This window comes from Cupressus sempervirens, chromosome 4 (assembly GCF_028749045.1).
Source record: "Cupressus sempervirens isolate cs-2001-9-10 chromosome 4, ASM2874904v1, whole genome shotgun sequence".
Lineage (NCBI taxonomy): Eukaryota > Viridiplantae > Streptophyta > Pinopsida > Cupressales > Cupressaceae > Cupressus > Cupressus sempervirens.
In genome coordinates this window covers 194,430,908-194,443,975 of record NC_143121.1, presented here as the reverse complement: position 1 = coordinate 194,443,975, position 13,068 = coordinate 194,430,908, and the positions used below count along the sequence as shown (strand labels likewise).

General features: G+C 35.3%; 1 pseudogene; it reads right to left on the bottom strand.

The window, feature by feature from the left end:
- Positions 1-2,792: 2,792 nt before the first annotated feature.
- Positions 2,793-7,417, bottom strand: LOC149560650 (pyruvate kinase isozyme A, chloroplastic-like; annotated as a pseudogene).
- Positions 7,418-13,068: the final 5,651 nt, after the last annotated feature.

Below are 13,068 nucleotides of genomic sequence, written 5' to 3'. Positions count from 1 at the left end.
ACCTTAGATGTGTCCAGAACTTCTGTAAACACACAATTGCATGACAATGAATCTGAAAGGCGTTCTAGTTCACTCTTTATTATTTTGCACTAAAATTATTTATTTAGTTTTCATAATTGATGTGGATTTTAGTTAGTGCCAGCTATTCAATTGTGTGCTAAAGTTATTGCCCAGGAAAATATTGCTTGGTGTCCAGAGCTACCTTATTTGTCATTCGAGTTGGCTTTGAACTGGTCTAATTGAGAAAAAGGACCTTTATGATTCTTATTTAGTCTATTATGTCATAGTTAAACCTGCCATAACATCATGAGTTATCATGACTATTCAAGATGCAGTTGCCATATCATTCTTCTTCATTGTGAATTATATAGATTAAAAACAATATCCTTTGAAGTATTTCTTGTGACATTGCCACTATACTATGTGGGTATTTTCTTCTTCCTGAAGACCCTTCTATCTCCTCTCATCTAATTAATTCTTTGTGTTTGTAATCATTTATTGGCTTGCTATTGTTGTTTGATGATTCTACTTTGATGTCTAAATAAGCACTTACCTTTTTGATTTGCGGTAATCACTCACACCATAAAATCTGTATGCGAAAAAAAAAACTGGTCCAGCCTAGCAAAATGCAATCAACTTTTGAACTATGATGTATCATGATTAATGAACACATGTGCTTCAATTGTCCCACTTCTTATTTGAAATTGTGATTATATGTAACTGGTGAATCATGATCTTTCATCATGCTCAAGGCCTCACAGGAGTTCCAGGATGATTTGATGTGGGTGAAGGTACCTAAAAATTTCTTGACACATCATCTACAAAATTATATCTACTTCATTGTGTAGTGTTATATATTCATACCACAACAAATCTGTTGGAAATATTCAAGATTTAACAAGTTACTGAGAGGGGAGGGGTGAATCAGTAACAATACAACTTTTAAGTTGATTCAACATAAACTGGAAAATCATTCATTCACCTAATCTGATGCATGCAAGAGATAAATAAATATTCATAACACATATGCACAGAGATTTTGGTGACCCAGAAACCTTCCAAAATAGAAAGTAAAACTAGGGTGGGAATGAAACCCACAAAGCTTCTTTTCTGCAGTAGGAAGTTAGCCGATTAAGGCATACAATGATCACTTCTGGTGATCTGCCCTGTTAGGAGCAAAGAGGATTGCTAGATCCACCTTGTTAAAGGATTTAAAACATACTTTACAAGTATGCACTCTGTTAGGAGATTTATACAAAGACTATTAAGTCTACCTTGTTAGAGGATTTTTAGATGATTCACCTATTAGGATGAACCAATCAAATCTACATATACCTTGATTAGATCCTTTGCAATAATCACCTCTTGTGATTGATGAAGTCTTTTCTGCACCTTGTGAACCTTGCCAATATACTACTCTGCTGCTAAATTTGCATTTGTCTCTTGTATCACAATATATTCATACATGTCTCATATCCATTACAACAATTAAAACTCTGTATTATATACCATTTCAGTAATTATAGATGCAAGGTTGGCTGAACACAAGTAGACAAAATATAACTGAGTCGGCCAAATAGTAAAATAAACTCGGGTTCTTCAGACAGACTTGATGACCTTCTAATACATGACATCCACTACCTTACATGGCATCGTCATGCACTCGATAGAGGTAGGGGCTCGGTTCATACTAGTCATACAACGTTGCCTGGAACTCGGTAACCATTGGTGACTCGATAGATATAGTGTCACTCGGTAAAAACTAATTTCTTTGTTAACCGACTAAGCTCGGTTAACACTAAGTCCTTCTTCACTCGGTCAATACCGAGTCCATCTTTACTCGGTTAACACTAAGTACATCTTCACTCGGTTAACACTGCGTCCATCTTTACTTGGTTAACACTGCTTCTATCTTTACTTAGTTAACACTGCGTCCATCTTTACTCATTTAACACTGCTTCTATCTTTACTCGGTTAACACTAAGTGCATCTTCACTCGGTTAACACTAAGTGCAACTTTACTCGGTTTGAACTGTGTCTTTGATGCTCGGTTTGAACTATGTCTTCGACTCTCGATTTGAACTGTGTCTTCGACGCTTGATTTGAACTGTGTAATGAGTGTTGTCACTAATGGCAAATACCTTTATGCCAACACAAATCATCACGCCCCACAACATCTAATGTCTTTAAATTATAAATTATCATTGATTCTATTGTTTACAGAAATAATTACAAGAGTCCTAACATTCATAATCACTCTTGCTCCTTGGAAGATGCTACAATATTTTTTATTGCAATCAATAAATGCAGATACTTTCACAATTAATAAAGGGAAGTACTGAATGCCAAATCATTCAAAATATTCTTTTGCAAATTTCAATTTAAGCAAAGCCCATGCATCGTAGAAATTTAATTACTGCAGAGTAACCTTATTCTGATTATGATTTTATTCGGTTAATGATTTTAAAATCAGTGTCTTATGAATCAATCTTTGGGCTTCTATGAATATTGTAAACTTGCCTAGTCATTCGAGATACTATTATACATGCAAAGATCTGAACTCTTTGTTATTATGATGCAAACAAAAGCTCTACAATAAATACATGTATTCTTCTTGAATAAATGCAACAGCTCATGCCCATTTTAACATAAGAATATAAGTCCTCTCACATTTTACTTCTATTCAGAATACCTATTACTAACCACCCTTGAAGCCACTAAACTAATTTTTTCTCAGCAACAAAATGCTCCCTCCTTAATTAGCAACATGAATCCCAAGAAGAAGCAAGAAGTCAAGAGAGAACAAAGAATTTTGACTGTGGAAAATTCATGACCTGAATGGACTGCAGCATATCTGAAATAGCAATCACCAGATCACCTGGTTTAATCATATCTCTTGCTTTAAGCAAGGCAAAGGTACGGTTTAGATTGTTTTCCATGTCCTTTGAAAAATTCAATCTAAAGGGAATAAGCCCCCACTGAAGGTTCAACCACCGCCTTATAGTAGTTGAACTAGTGAAGGCAAAAATTGGACAATCGGGACAACATCGTGATAAAAGTGTTGCCATATGTCTTATTTTTGTGTATACAAAAATAGCATCCACTTCCAGCTTGTTTGCTAAAAATAGAGACAAATAACAAAATTAATTCCTACATGGATAAGATAATGTATCTGCTCTTGATTTCGACTTAGCTTCCTTCCTCTCAACATTTCACTAATAATCATACTACTATATAAATCAAATCAACATAAATATTATATTATTAAATACTTGAAACAATGACTATCAAACTTACCCAACTTAGCAGCAGAATTACATCTCCTTAGAGACACCATCTTTAAAGGACGATGCAATATATGGAAGGTTCATTGATTCATATTTCTTCTCTTCACGCCAGCACCATTCAAAACATAGGCTCATAGTTCTTAGAACAGCCAAAGCTTTGTCTCGGTATTGACCCATAGCACTCTCACCAGAAAGCATTAAAGCATCCGCACGCTGTTTTACTGCTTCAAACACATCAGTAACCTATGCCAAATCCAGACTATTCGAAGCCTAGCCACTAGAATAAGTAAATATGTTATTTGAATATTTTGATGTTGAGATTTAATCATATGAAATAAGACAAAAAATCTCTATTTAGTATTGATTATTGACTAGGAAGTCTAGTTAGCCTGCCTGGGACCATGGTACCCATCCAGTTCAAACCAGGTTGAAGCTCAAGTCTAGTTCGCCTGTGGGTTCAGCCAGGGTTCGAACCCAGGCAGGCTGGTTCGTCTAAGCCAAACACAGGTCAAATCAAGATCAAATAAGGGCAGCCCCAAGCCAACCAAGCATGAACCACATACATTTTCACTGAGAAACATTCTATAATTTAGTGTAGGAAACAATTATTACAAAACTTGAATAAGATCTTTAACATTACAAAAAAAAAATTCACTGAAGTTCAGAAATTTATTACATCAAATTAAAGTTTAAACTAGCCCTCAAGATTTCTTGTTGTAAATTTTTTATATCCAATTGCTCATGATGACCCATGTCTGATTAAAAGAAAACTCTCTATTAGTGATAAATTATAATTCTACATTAATCAAAATCTTCAATACGTAAAAGGGGTTGCATTCTACTTTTTTTAACACTTTTCAAGTAGGACATTAATTACAAGCAAACAAGCTCTCTGTATGGTGAAAAAATAATAAGCATTTGAGGAATTCGAAAGGGAGAATGTTATTGGTATGGCTGAATCCATTGGCATTGACATTGTTTGTGAATCAAGTAAAGCCATTGATGATGAAGAAGAAGATAATTCGTTAGATGATTGAAACTCAGTAAGTTCCAATCGTTCAAAGTTTTAACAATGATAGATGAACTCAATCTTATTATTTTGATATTTTGATGTTGATATGATTACAAGTTTAAGGTGTTTTTGCTGTTTTTATGATACTATGTGACATTCTAATCTTAATTGATACTTCTAAGCTATGTGTGTGTGTGTGTGTGTGTGTGTGTGTGTGTGTGTGTGTGTGTGTCTATATATATATATATATATATATATATATATATATATATATAGTTTTTACATGTTTTTGTACTAACAAAATCAAGCCCAATGTGGTAACTTAGATTATTGATAACAAATGAAAAATAGTATCAGGTCTCTATGGCATGCCTGTTGACAGTGTTATACAAGTTCTAGTGGAAAATGGTGGTTAGAACAACCACATATTCCATTCATAGAAATCAAAATTATTCTAAGTGATTCTTCCTACCATAAATAAAATATCAAAGCACGGTAGGTTTGCTCATTTTTTTAGTAGTTACCTATGTTCAACAACGCTGATCTCTTGTCTTAAAATTGGCACCCCCATCCTACTACATGCTTTGGAGACAGTGAGGTGAGCAGAGGTGTCCACTAGCTACAATTTTTTCCATAAAGGCAAAACATCCCCATAACGATTTATGTCATCCCCAGTATGGTGTGGGATGTTTGAATGTCTCAACTATCCAAGACACGTCCAAGCTTCCCCAATTGAAAATAAATATTTTGCATGTTTAACATAAAAAAATTCCTTAGATTTACAGAAGAAACTAACTTACAGACTGCATTACATCAACTTAGTAGTGCAAAGCCAATTAACTAATATTTTATATTAATGTAAGCTACTCATTGGTTGTCATTTTGTATCAATTGAAGGTACTTATGACTATACATTTTTTGATAGATTGTACCACTGCAGGTATCCCTGTGTTATTAGGGTATGTAGATACCCATTGACAGTAAAATTGACTACCTTACAATGGATTAATTAATATTTGTTGATTATACTGATGATATTGATGATATTAATTTATAGTTATGAGTTGTGGCTTCTTAGGGGAGTTATACTACTTTCAATGTCAGTAATATAAACTTACTTGATACCTCTAAATCTGAAATCATGACATAATTATTGCTGCTATACCATTGTCACTACTCCCAATCTTAATTTTTAGATGTTTATAATTTTGTTTGTCACTGTCTTAATTATATATACTACTTTCACTATCTTGATTTTGATGTCATTTTTAGTCGGACTTATAGAAATCTGGGTATTCCATATATACTGTTGTTGCTTCATTGTTCCCGAAAAAATCCCCCCACCCAAACTACCATCCCCATCCCTAAAACACACTAGAATATAAGTAATGAACCATTCTCTTGATAGACACTGATTACAATCATTTCTAGTTGAAAGAGATTTTAAAATTTCTTGAAGAAGCTTAGAAAACCACTACAGTAACTTGTATAAACTAGTAAAATAGTAAAAAATAATGAAATGTCATAATAATTTTCTTATTCCTTCAAATATTAAAAGATTTTAATTCTAATCTTCCCTATGAACAAATAATGGAGGGACTATTTGAAAAGATAACCTCGGCTCTTGTCGGTGTAGGATATTCTATCATTGACTCTAGTAGCTGTGATGCAACAATAACCGACTTGTTTAATTGTTTGCATAACTAAACTATTTGCTGTTGTACAGAGGGAACCTGTTCAAGAGGAATCTGTGCACCAAGATCCCCTCTTACAACCATGGCTCCATCCGAAGACTGAATGATCTCATCAAGACACTTCAGAGAGTCGACACTTTCGAATTCAGCAATGACACCAATATCACTGCAACATAAAAATAAGAATAATATTCAAAAGTTGTATGAAAGAATAACAGATTCCACATATCATATTTGGAAGTGTGGTCTAAGCTGCCTTTAGCCAGCCTCAAGATTTTGAATAATAAGTTAATCAAAACAAATGAATAGAACTTAATATCTTAACAACAACAAAATGTATTGTATTAGTATGCAACTTAGATGGTAAAGTGGTATTATAAATCATTAAATCATTTGGCATTTGATAAAAGGTAGATATCCGATCTTTTACATAGACCAAGAGCTTATGTTTGTACATTCCTAAAATCTTATGAGTTTAGTATGATTATTACTTCAGATAAATTGAAGTTATGCAACTAGAACTACACCATAATATTTACTAGTGTTCTATTTTCATAGCTTTTTGATAAGAGCACTTCGTATAGAAACAAGGGTCATGCAACAACTAGCTCTTGTTGTTCCAACAAGTTAGATTTGTACTTAGTAATATGAAATTAGAAATACTAGCTAATAATGCACTCTCCAAGTTGAATTTGGGTTTCATGGTTGCCAATTCCTGCAACCAGATGTTGAGTTCCAACTTGTGAACAACTTCAACTCATGACAACATATAATTCCAAGGACTAGCTAAACTTAATGTAAAGCTCCCCACTTAGATCAAGATGAACAAACTACATCAGTACAAAGCCCAATGCTATCATTGAACTTCAAAAATCACAAACCCACAAGGCAAACATGATAAATTATAATAGATGGAACAATTTCAACAACATATGCATAATTCAACTGCCATTATTAATTCATGTCATCAAACCATTTATTTACAAGATATCTAATTTTTGGGACTGTGATGCAACCATTTCACACCATCACCCCACTGCAAATGGGGACCCCCTTTTTCACTTTAGCAGTTAGTTGTACTATGGCAACATTTTCGAGTCTTGAGGGTCAATAAGGTAGAAAGATTGGGCAAGTTTAAGACGTAAGTCGGTCTTAGTTGCTGAAAGATAGTTTGTAGGTCTACCAAATTAGTTGTCTCATGTCTTATGTGAATAAACTTTTTGAAATGCAATGTGCTTCAAGGAATTTTGGCTTCTTTATTTCTATATTTTCATATTTCCATTAACCTGCCATTAACAATATTCTTCATCTTATTAGGAATTATCCCCAAATTCACATATTAACAATCCTTTTGCAGCCAAAACACAATGGCCATCTAATTACTTGTCTTGGGTAAGATTGCCTGCCTCTGCTAAATTATTCATATTTGATACCGTAAAATTTCCAATTCATTTCATTTGGAGGTACTATTAGTTTTGGGCCACCCTTAGAACCCCATTATCATAAATCACACTTTGGAACCATTAAAAGGGAACTTCACATTATCATCATTCGAGGGAGACCAAGTTGACCTGCATGAAATCTTACCCTCTTGAACTATCCTGCATGGACCCTTCCTATAGGGATTTCTATTCACGATTTGGAGAAATCTTCAAGCTATGGAAAGCTCAAAGTTGGTATTAGGTACAACCAACTTTGATAGTATCTTAGTCAAAATTTTGATCGAAAAAATAGTGACCAATGGGTTGGTCAAAGTTGGTCAAAAATTGGTCAAAAATTGGGTCAAAAATTCGACCAATAAAGGTCAAAAAATGAACCCAAATGTACTAGTGCTCTGAACTATACGAAGTATGTGTGCCTCAGATTTTATAGATCAGTAGCCACCAAATGAGGATAGAGTACAGGATAAATTACATGATTTAATGATTCAATATTCATTGTTAGGTTAATTTTTCTTAAGGAGTGCTTCAACAGGATGATCCCACTCAAAAAGGAGAATGCTATGAGGTCCATCAATTCTTCCCCTACATCTGTGTTTCCTACATGCTCAAAACCCAACTCCAATTCTTGTTGTAAATTATCTTTACATGACTAGTCTTTGTATATTTTTCTCTTCTGAATTTGTCATTACTGTAACAAAATGGCCCCTTCCAATCATACCTTTTCTTTAGCGATCTTTGTGGCTTTTATTTTTCCACTCGTTGAATTAGTTGTCTATGTACTTGAGCTAGTCTCTACTTGTTGCTGAAGAGTAGAATATGTAGCCCTTACAGTATCAAGAAGGAACCTGTCTCCACCATGCCTTGCTATGAATGACATAGCCACTGGACAATTATCATGTTGTCCTAAGGGTATGCTTTCCTGTTAATTTACGTAAATACAAACACAATTTAGTAGCAAATATTTTCCTCATAAAATAATACACAGTGTTCAATCACTGAAAGATAATGACCAACACCATTTGTGCTCATTACATAAAACAAGGAAAGGATGAGAGTAGATGTAAATGGAGTAGGTCATGTAGATTGCAATGGAGGTGCTCAACCTATGGACAGTACTCGTGACAAGCCCAGTCATAATCTTCAAAATGGTGACTTTAATCAGTCCAATCATAATTCTTGGAATAATAACTGCAATAAAAATTCTACTTATCTAAGACAGAGTCAGGAAACTACTGCCAACATTGACAAAACTGCTAGAAAAAAGAGTAAATACTAGAATCATCATATTTCTACTAATTCAAAGGGGTCTCATGAGGCTATTTCCTCATCAAAAAGAGATATGGACAAAGGGAGTTATAGTTGGCATCCAAAGAAAATAGTGCAAGACATGATTGAGGAGGATAATGCTATGGCTGAACAATAGATTCATTCCAATTTGGATACATTTTCCAGGCTGCAAGATGTTGCATCAAACAAAATGCATTTCAAGGGTCCAAGTGAGATTTTTTATCCTCATGTTCAAGATCATAATAGGCTAATTGAGACAGCTGCTACAAGTTATGGAATATGTTAGATGTTGCATATGATGCTAGAGAAAGGTAAGGTGAGGAGGTTTACAATTTCCTATAGTTGATGTCTTTCTTTAGCTTATATTTGTTGAAGGAATTTGGTCAACATTTCTCTTTGATAGATTATCCTTGCTTGCCACTCATGGCATTATGTTAACATACATGTTCACAAGAAAGAAGGAGAGCATGCTAAGTGAAAATAGGCTGTTTAAACCCAAGAAGAGATGTTTGCACATTGGAAGGCCCAAGCTCAAGCAGAAAGATTAAAAGCTGCCCATATGAGGCAGGAAGCTTATGCATAATGGCTCATATTAGATGAAGAGGTATGAATGATCCCTTTGTAACAATTAGTTTTTACCATGTAGTTATTTTTTCTCCAAATGGTTTTTTCTCTATGTTTTACCCACATATTCCATATAGACAAAGAGACTTGAAAACTTGAAAGCAGATATAAAGAAGATCCGTGATGGGATCTTAAATAAAGTAAGTCATTTTCATTTTAGTTTTTTGTTTCCATGAAAAAACTAACCATTTTGTTCATCTGAATAGCTAGGAGTTCCTTGCAAGTTGTACTGTTTTGCCAGTACTGAACAGATGCAATAGTAAATGGATTTCTGCACATTCATTTTATGAAGATAAAACATGGAAGAGAGAATTTTAGGCAATATTAAATTTGTTCTATCTAAATTTGACAACTTTTTAGCTAAAATTTAAACAAAGATCTAGTAGTTTATGTCACGTTTTGACTGTCAATATCTTATTCCATTAGTTTACACCCCTTGTATTCCATTAAAATACATGTGGCACTCTTTTTTTCTTTTCATTTTAATCGTACAACTTTGAGAATGGCAATATTGTTTAGTGATGTCAGTTTACAATGTTTCAAGAAAATGATGGACATAGGACATGAATGGACAAAATGTGAGTAGTTATGTGGTTAGTAAATGGCCCAGTCCACTTTTTACTAATTTTATTTTGATATTTTTCTGGAAGGGGTTGGGGAGATCTTTTTTTTAATAGATTTTGAGGTATATGGGGTTTCTTTTCTCGGTTGTAATTGTGATTTCAGCTGGTTTAGCAATCATTCTACTGGAAATTGCTAAGTCCATATGGGTGAAACCTCTGCATATTAAAAGGTTCTTCAAAGCTTGAGGGATTCAAGGCCCTTACAATTTTATATATGAGAATGCTCCTAATATTATTAAAATGTTTAGCTAGGTGAAATTTAATACAAAGTCATTGTCAGGATACAATATGGCAGCTTTTCATGAATGGAGCAAAACCCATGGTACATTTCTATCTTCTACATCTGAAACTTTTAAATGATCTTAGAATATTAGTTCATATTTATCTATGAATTTTATTCTCATGAGTTGTCAATACTCATCATATGATGATGCAATCCTATATCATTTATATTACACTATACTTCTCACGGCTTCATCTAAATCTGCAAATCTGAACTTCATTTTGCTACCACAACACTGAGAGGCAGTTTTCACATATTCCATATTCTTTATACCAGGCCAATAATAAACTGGTAGTCCACTAATAATGCACTTAAAATCTTGTAGCATAGCTTGTTTCACAAAATCCAACTATCATTTCCATTTACACATGTTCATGCTCAAAACAAAGTCATACCAACCAATGCTAGCACAATCTTCCAACTTATCTTGAACTCAAAAAATCGGTGCCTTGAAACTTAGAATAAAAAAATGGAGCCCTATTAAATAGTCCAGTTCCCCCTTAGGTTGTTCTTCATTACCAAAATTCTATGCATTTCATAAATTAGTTTAGGGCTGCATTAAATCATTACAAGTAAGATAAAAAAATACCTTGCCATTCTTTCAATCTAAAATATGAAACAAGCCCCTTTAAAACCAATCATTTAACTACTTCAAATCTCTCCATAAAATCTGATTATTCTATAAATAATTGGTTACATGGGATGACCAAGAATACCATTGAAAATCAGATTTCTTAAGACAAAATCTGCTCTATGTTGTTACTTTAAACGGGTATCTTGTTCAGCTTGCTTTTCATTTTACACACTGACCTAAAGACCTAAAGACTGACCTTGATGAGGCACTTTGGTGGGGTGACTTGATGATTGAACTCAAAGAGTCAACTTGGCAAGCATACTTGAACAGTCAACTTGGTGGGGCAAGTTGGTGAGCTGACTTAGCGAGTCCACTTGGTGAGGCGAGAGGTGAGTCAACTTGGTGCGGCGACTTGGCAAGCTGACTTGGTGAGTGGACTTAAAGACTAACCTTGATGAGGTGCTTTGGTGGGGTGACTTGATGAGTGAACTTAAAGAGTCAACTTTATGAGCGTACTCAAACAATCGACTTGGTGACATGACTTGGTGGGCTGGCTTGGCGAGCCGACCTAGCGTGCATACTTGAACAGTAGACTTGGTGAGCTGACTGAAAGAGTCAACTCATTGAGGTGACTGGGTGGGAGTGACTTGGCGAGCTGACCTGGAGAGTTGACCTAGGGGATGGGCTTGGTGAGAAAACTTAAAGAGTCGACTTGGTGAGCTAACCTGGAGAGTTGACCTAGGGGGCAGACTTGGTGAGCGAACTTAAAGAGTTGACTTGTTGAGCATACTTGAATTGTCAGCTTGGTGAGCTGACTATGGGAGTTTTCCTAGCAAGCTGATATGGTGAGTCAACTTAAAGTGGCGACTTGGTGGTGCAAGTTGGTGAGCTGACTTATCGAGGCCACTTGGTGAGGCAACTTCGTGAAGTGACTTGGTGAGCTGACCTACTAAGTGTACTTAAAGACTGACCTTGATGAGGTGCTTTGGTTGGGTGACTTGATGAGAAAACTTAAAGTGTCAACTTGGAGTGCCGACCAAGTGAGTTTACATGGTGAGCAAGCTTAGAGAAGCAACTCTATGGGGCAACTTCGTAAGCACACTGAGTGAGCCCACCTGCTGGAGCAAGGTGGTAAAACCACTGAATGAGTTGACTTAATGAGTCAACTCATTGAGGTGACTGGGTGGGGGTGACTTGGTGAGTTGATCTGGAGAGTTGGCCTAGGGGGTAGACTTGGTGAGTTGATCTGGAGAGTTGGCCTAGGGGGTAGACTTGGTGAGCGAACTTAGAGAGTCGACTTGGTGAGTGTACTTCAATTGTCAGCTTGGAGAACTGACTTGGGGAGTCGGCCTAGCGATCTAACATGGTGAGTGGGCTTAAAGTGGCAAGTTGGCGGGGCAAGTTGGCGAGCTGACTTAGCGAGGCCACTTAGAGATGTGACATGGCGAGCTGACTAGTGCATTTGGGTTCATTTTTTGACCTTCATTGATCAAATTTTTGACCCAATTTGACCAACCCATTGGTCAAAATTTTGACCAACTCACTGGTACATGATTTGTCTCAATCATATAACTAATTATATATTTTTCATATTAGTTACTGTCAATGTTTTTCAGGCATTCTATAAAATAGTTCACATGCCTTGCGTATGATATGACATTGTGCATGCATCCTGCACTCTCTCTCATTCGACTAATGATGGATTACGTAGACTGATCTAAAACCATGATGCTAAAAAACACACAATCAAATCCAAAATGAACTTGCACTACAAATGGATTGTGGAAATTTGATATTGGTAAAATTGCATGCATGTCTACCAGGACAATCACAACTTAAACATATATTTGTCCTGGTAGACATGCATGCAAAATTAACAATATCAGATTTCCACAATCCATTTGTAATGCAAGTTCATTTTGGATTTGATTGTGTGTGTTTTTTAGCATCATGGTTTCAGATCACTCTCCGTAATCCATCATCAGCTGGATGAGAGAGTGCAGGATGCATGCAAAATGTCATATCATACGTAAGGCATGTGACTGTTTTATAAAATGCCTGAAAAAAATTTACACCTACCTGTTGGTAGAAATTTCTACTTTCATTGGTCGAAACTTCTACCTTCATTGGTCGAAATTTCTACCTTCATTGGTCAAATTTTTTGACCTTCATTGGTCGAAATTTCTACCTTTATTGGTTGAAATTTTTGACCTTCATTGGTCAAAATTTCTACCTTTATTGG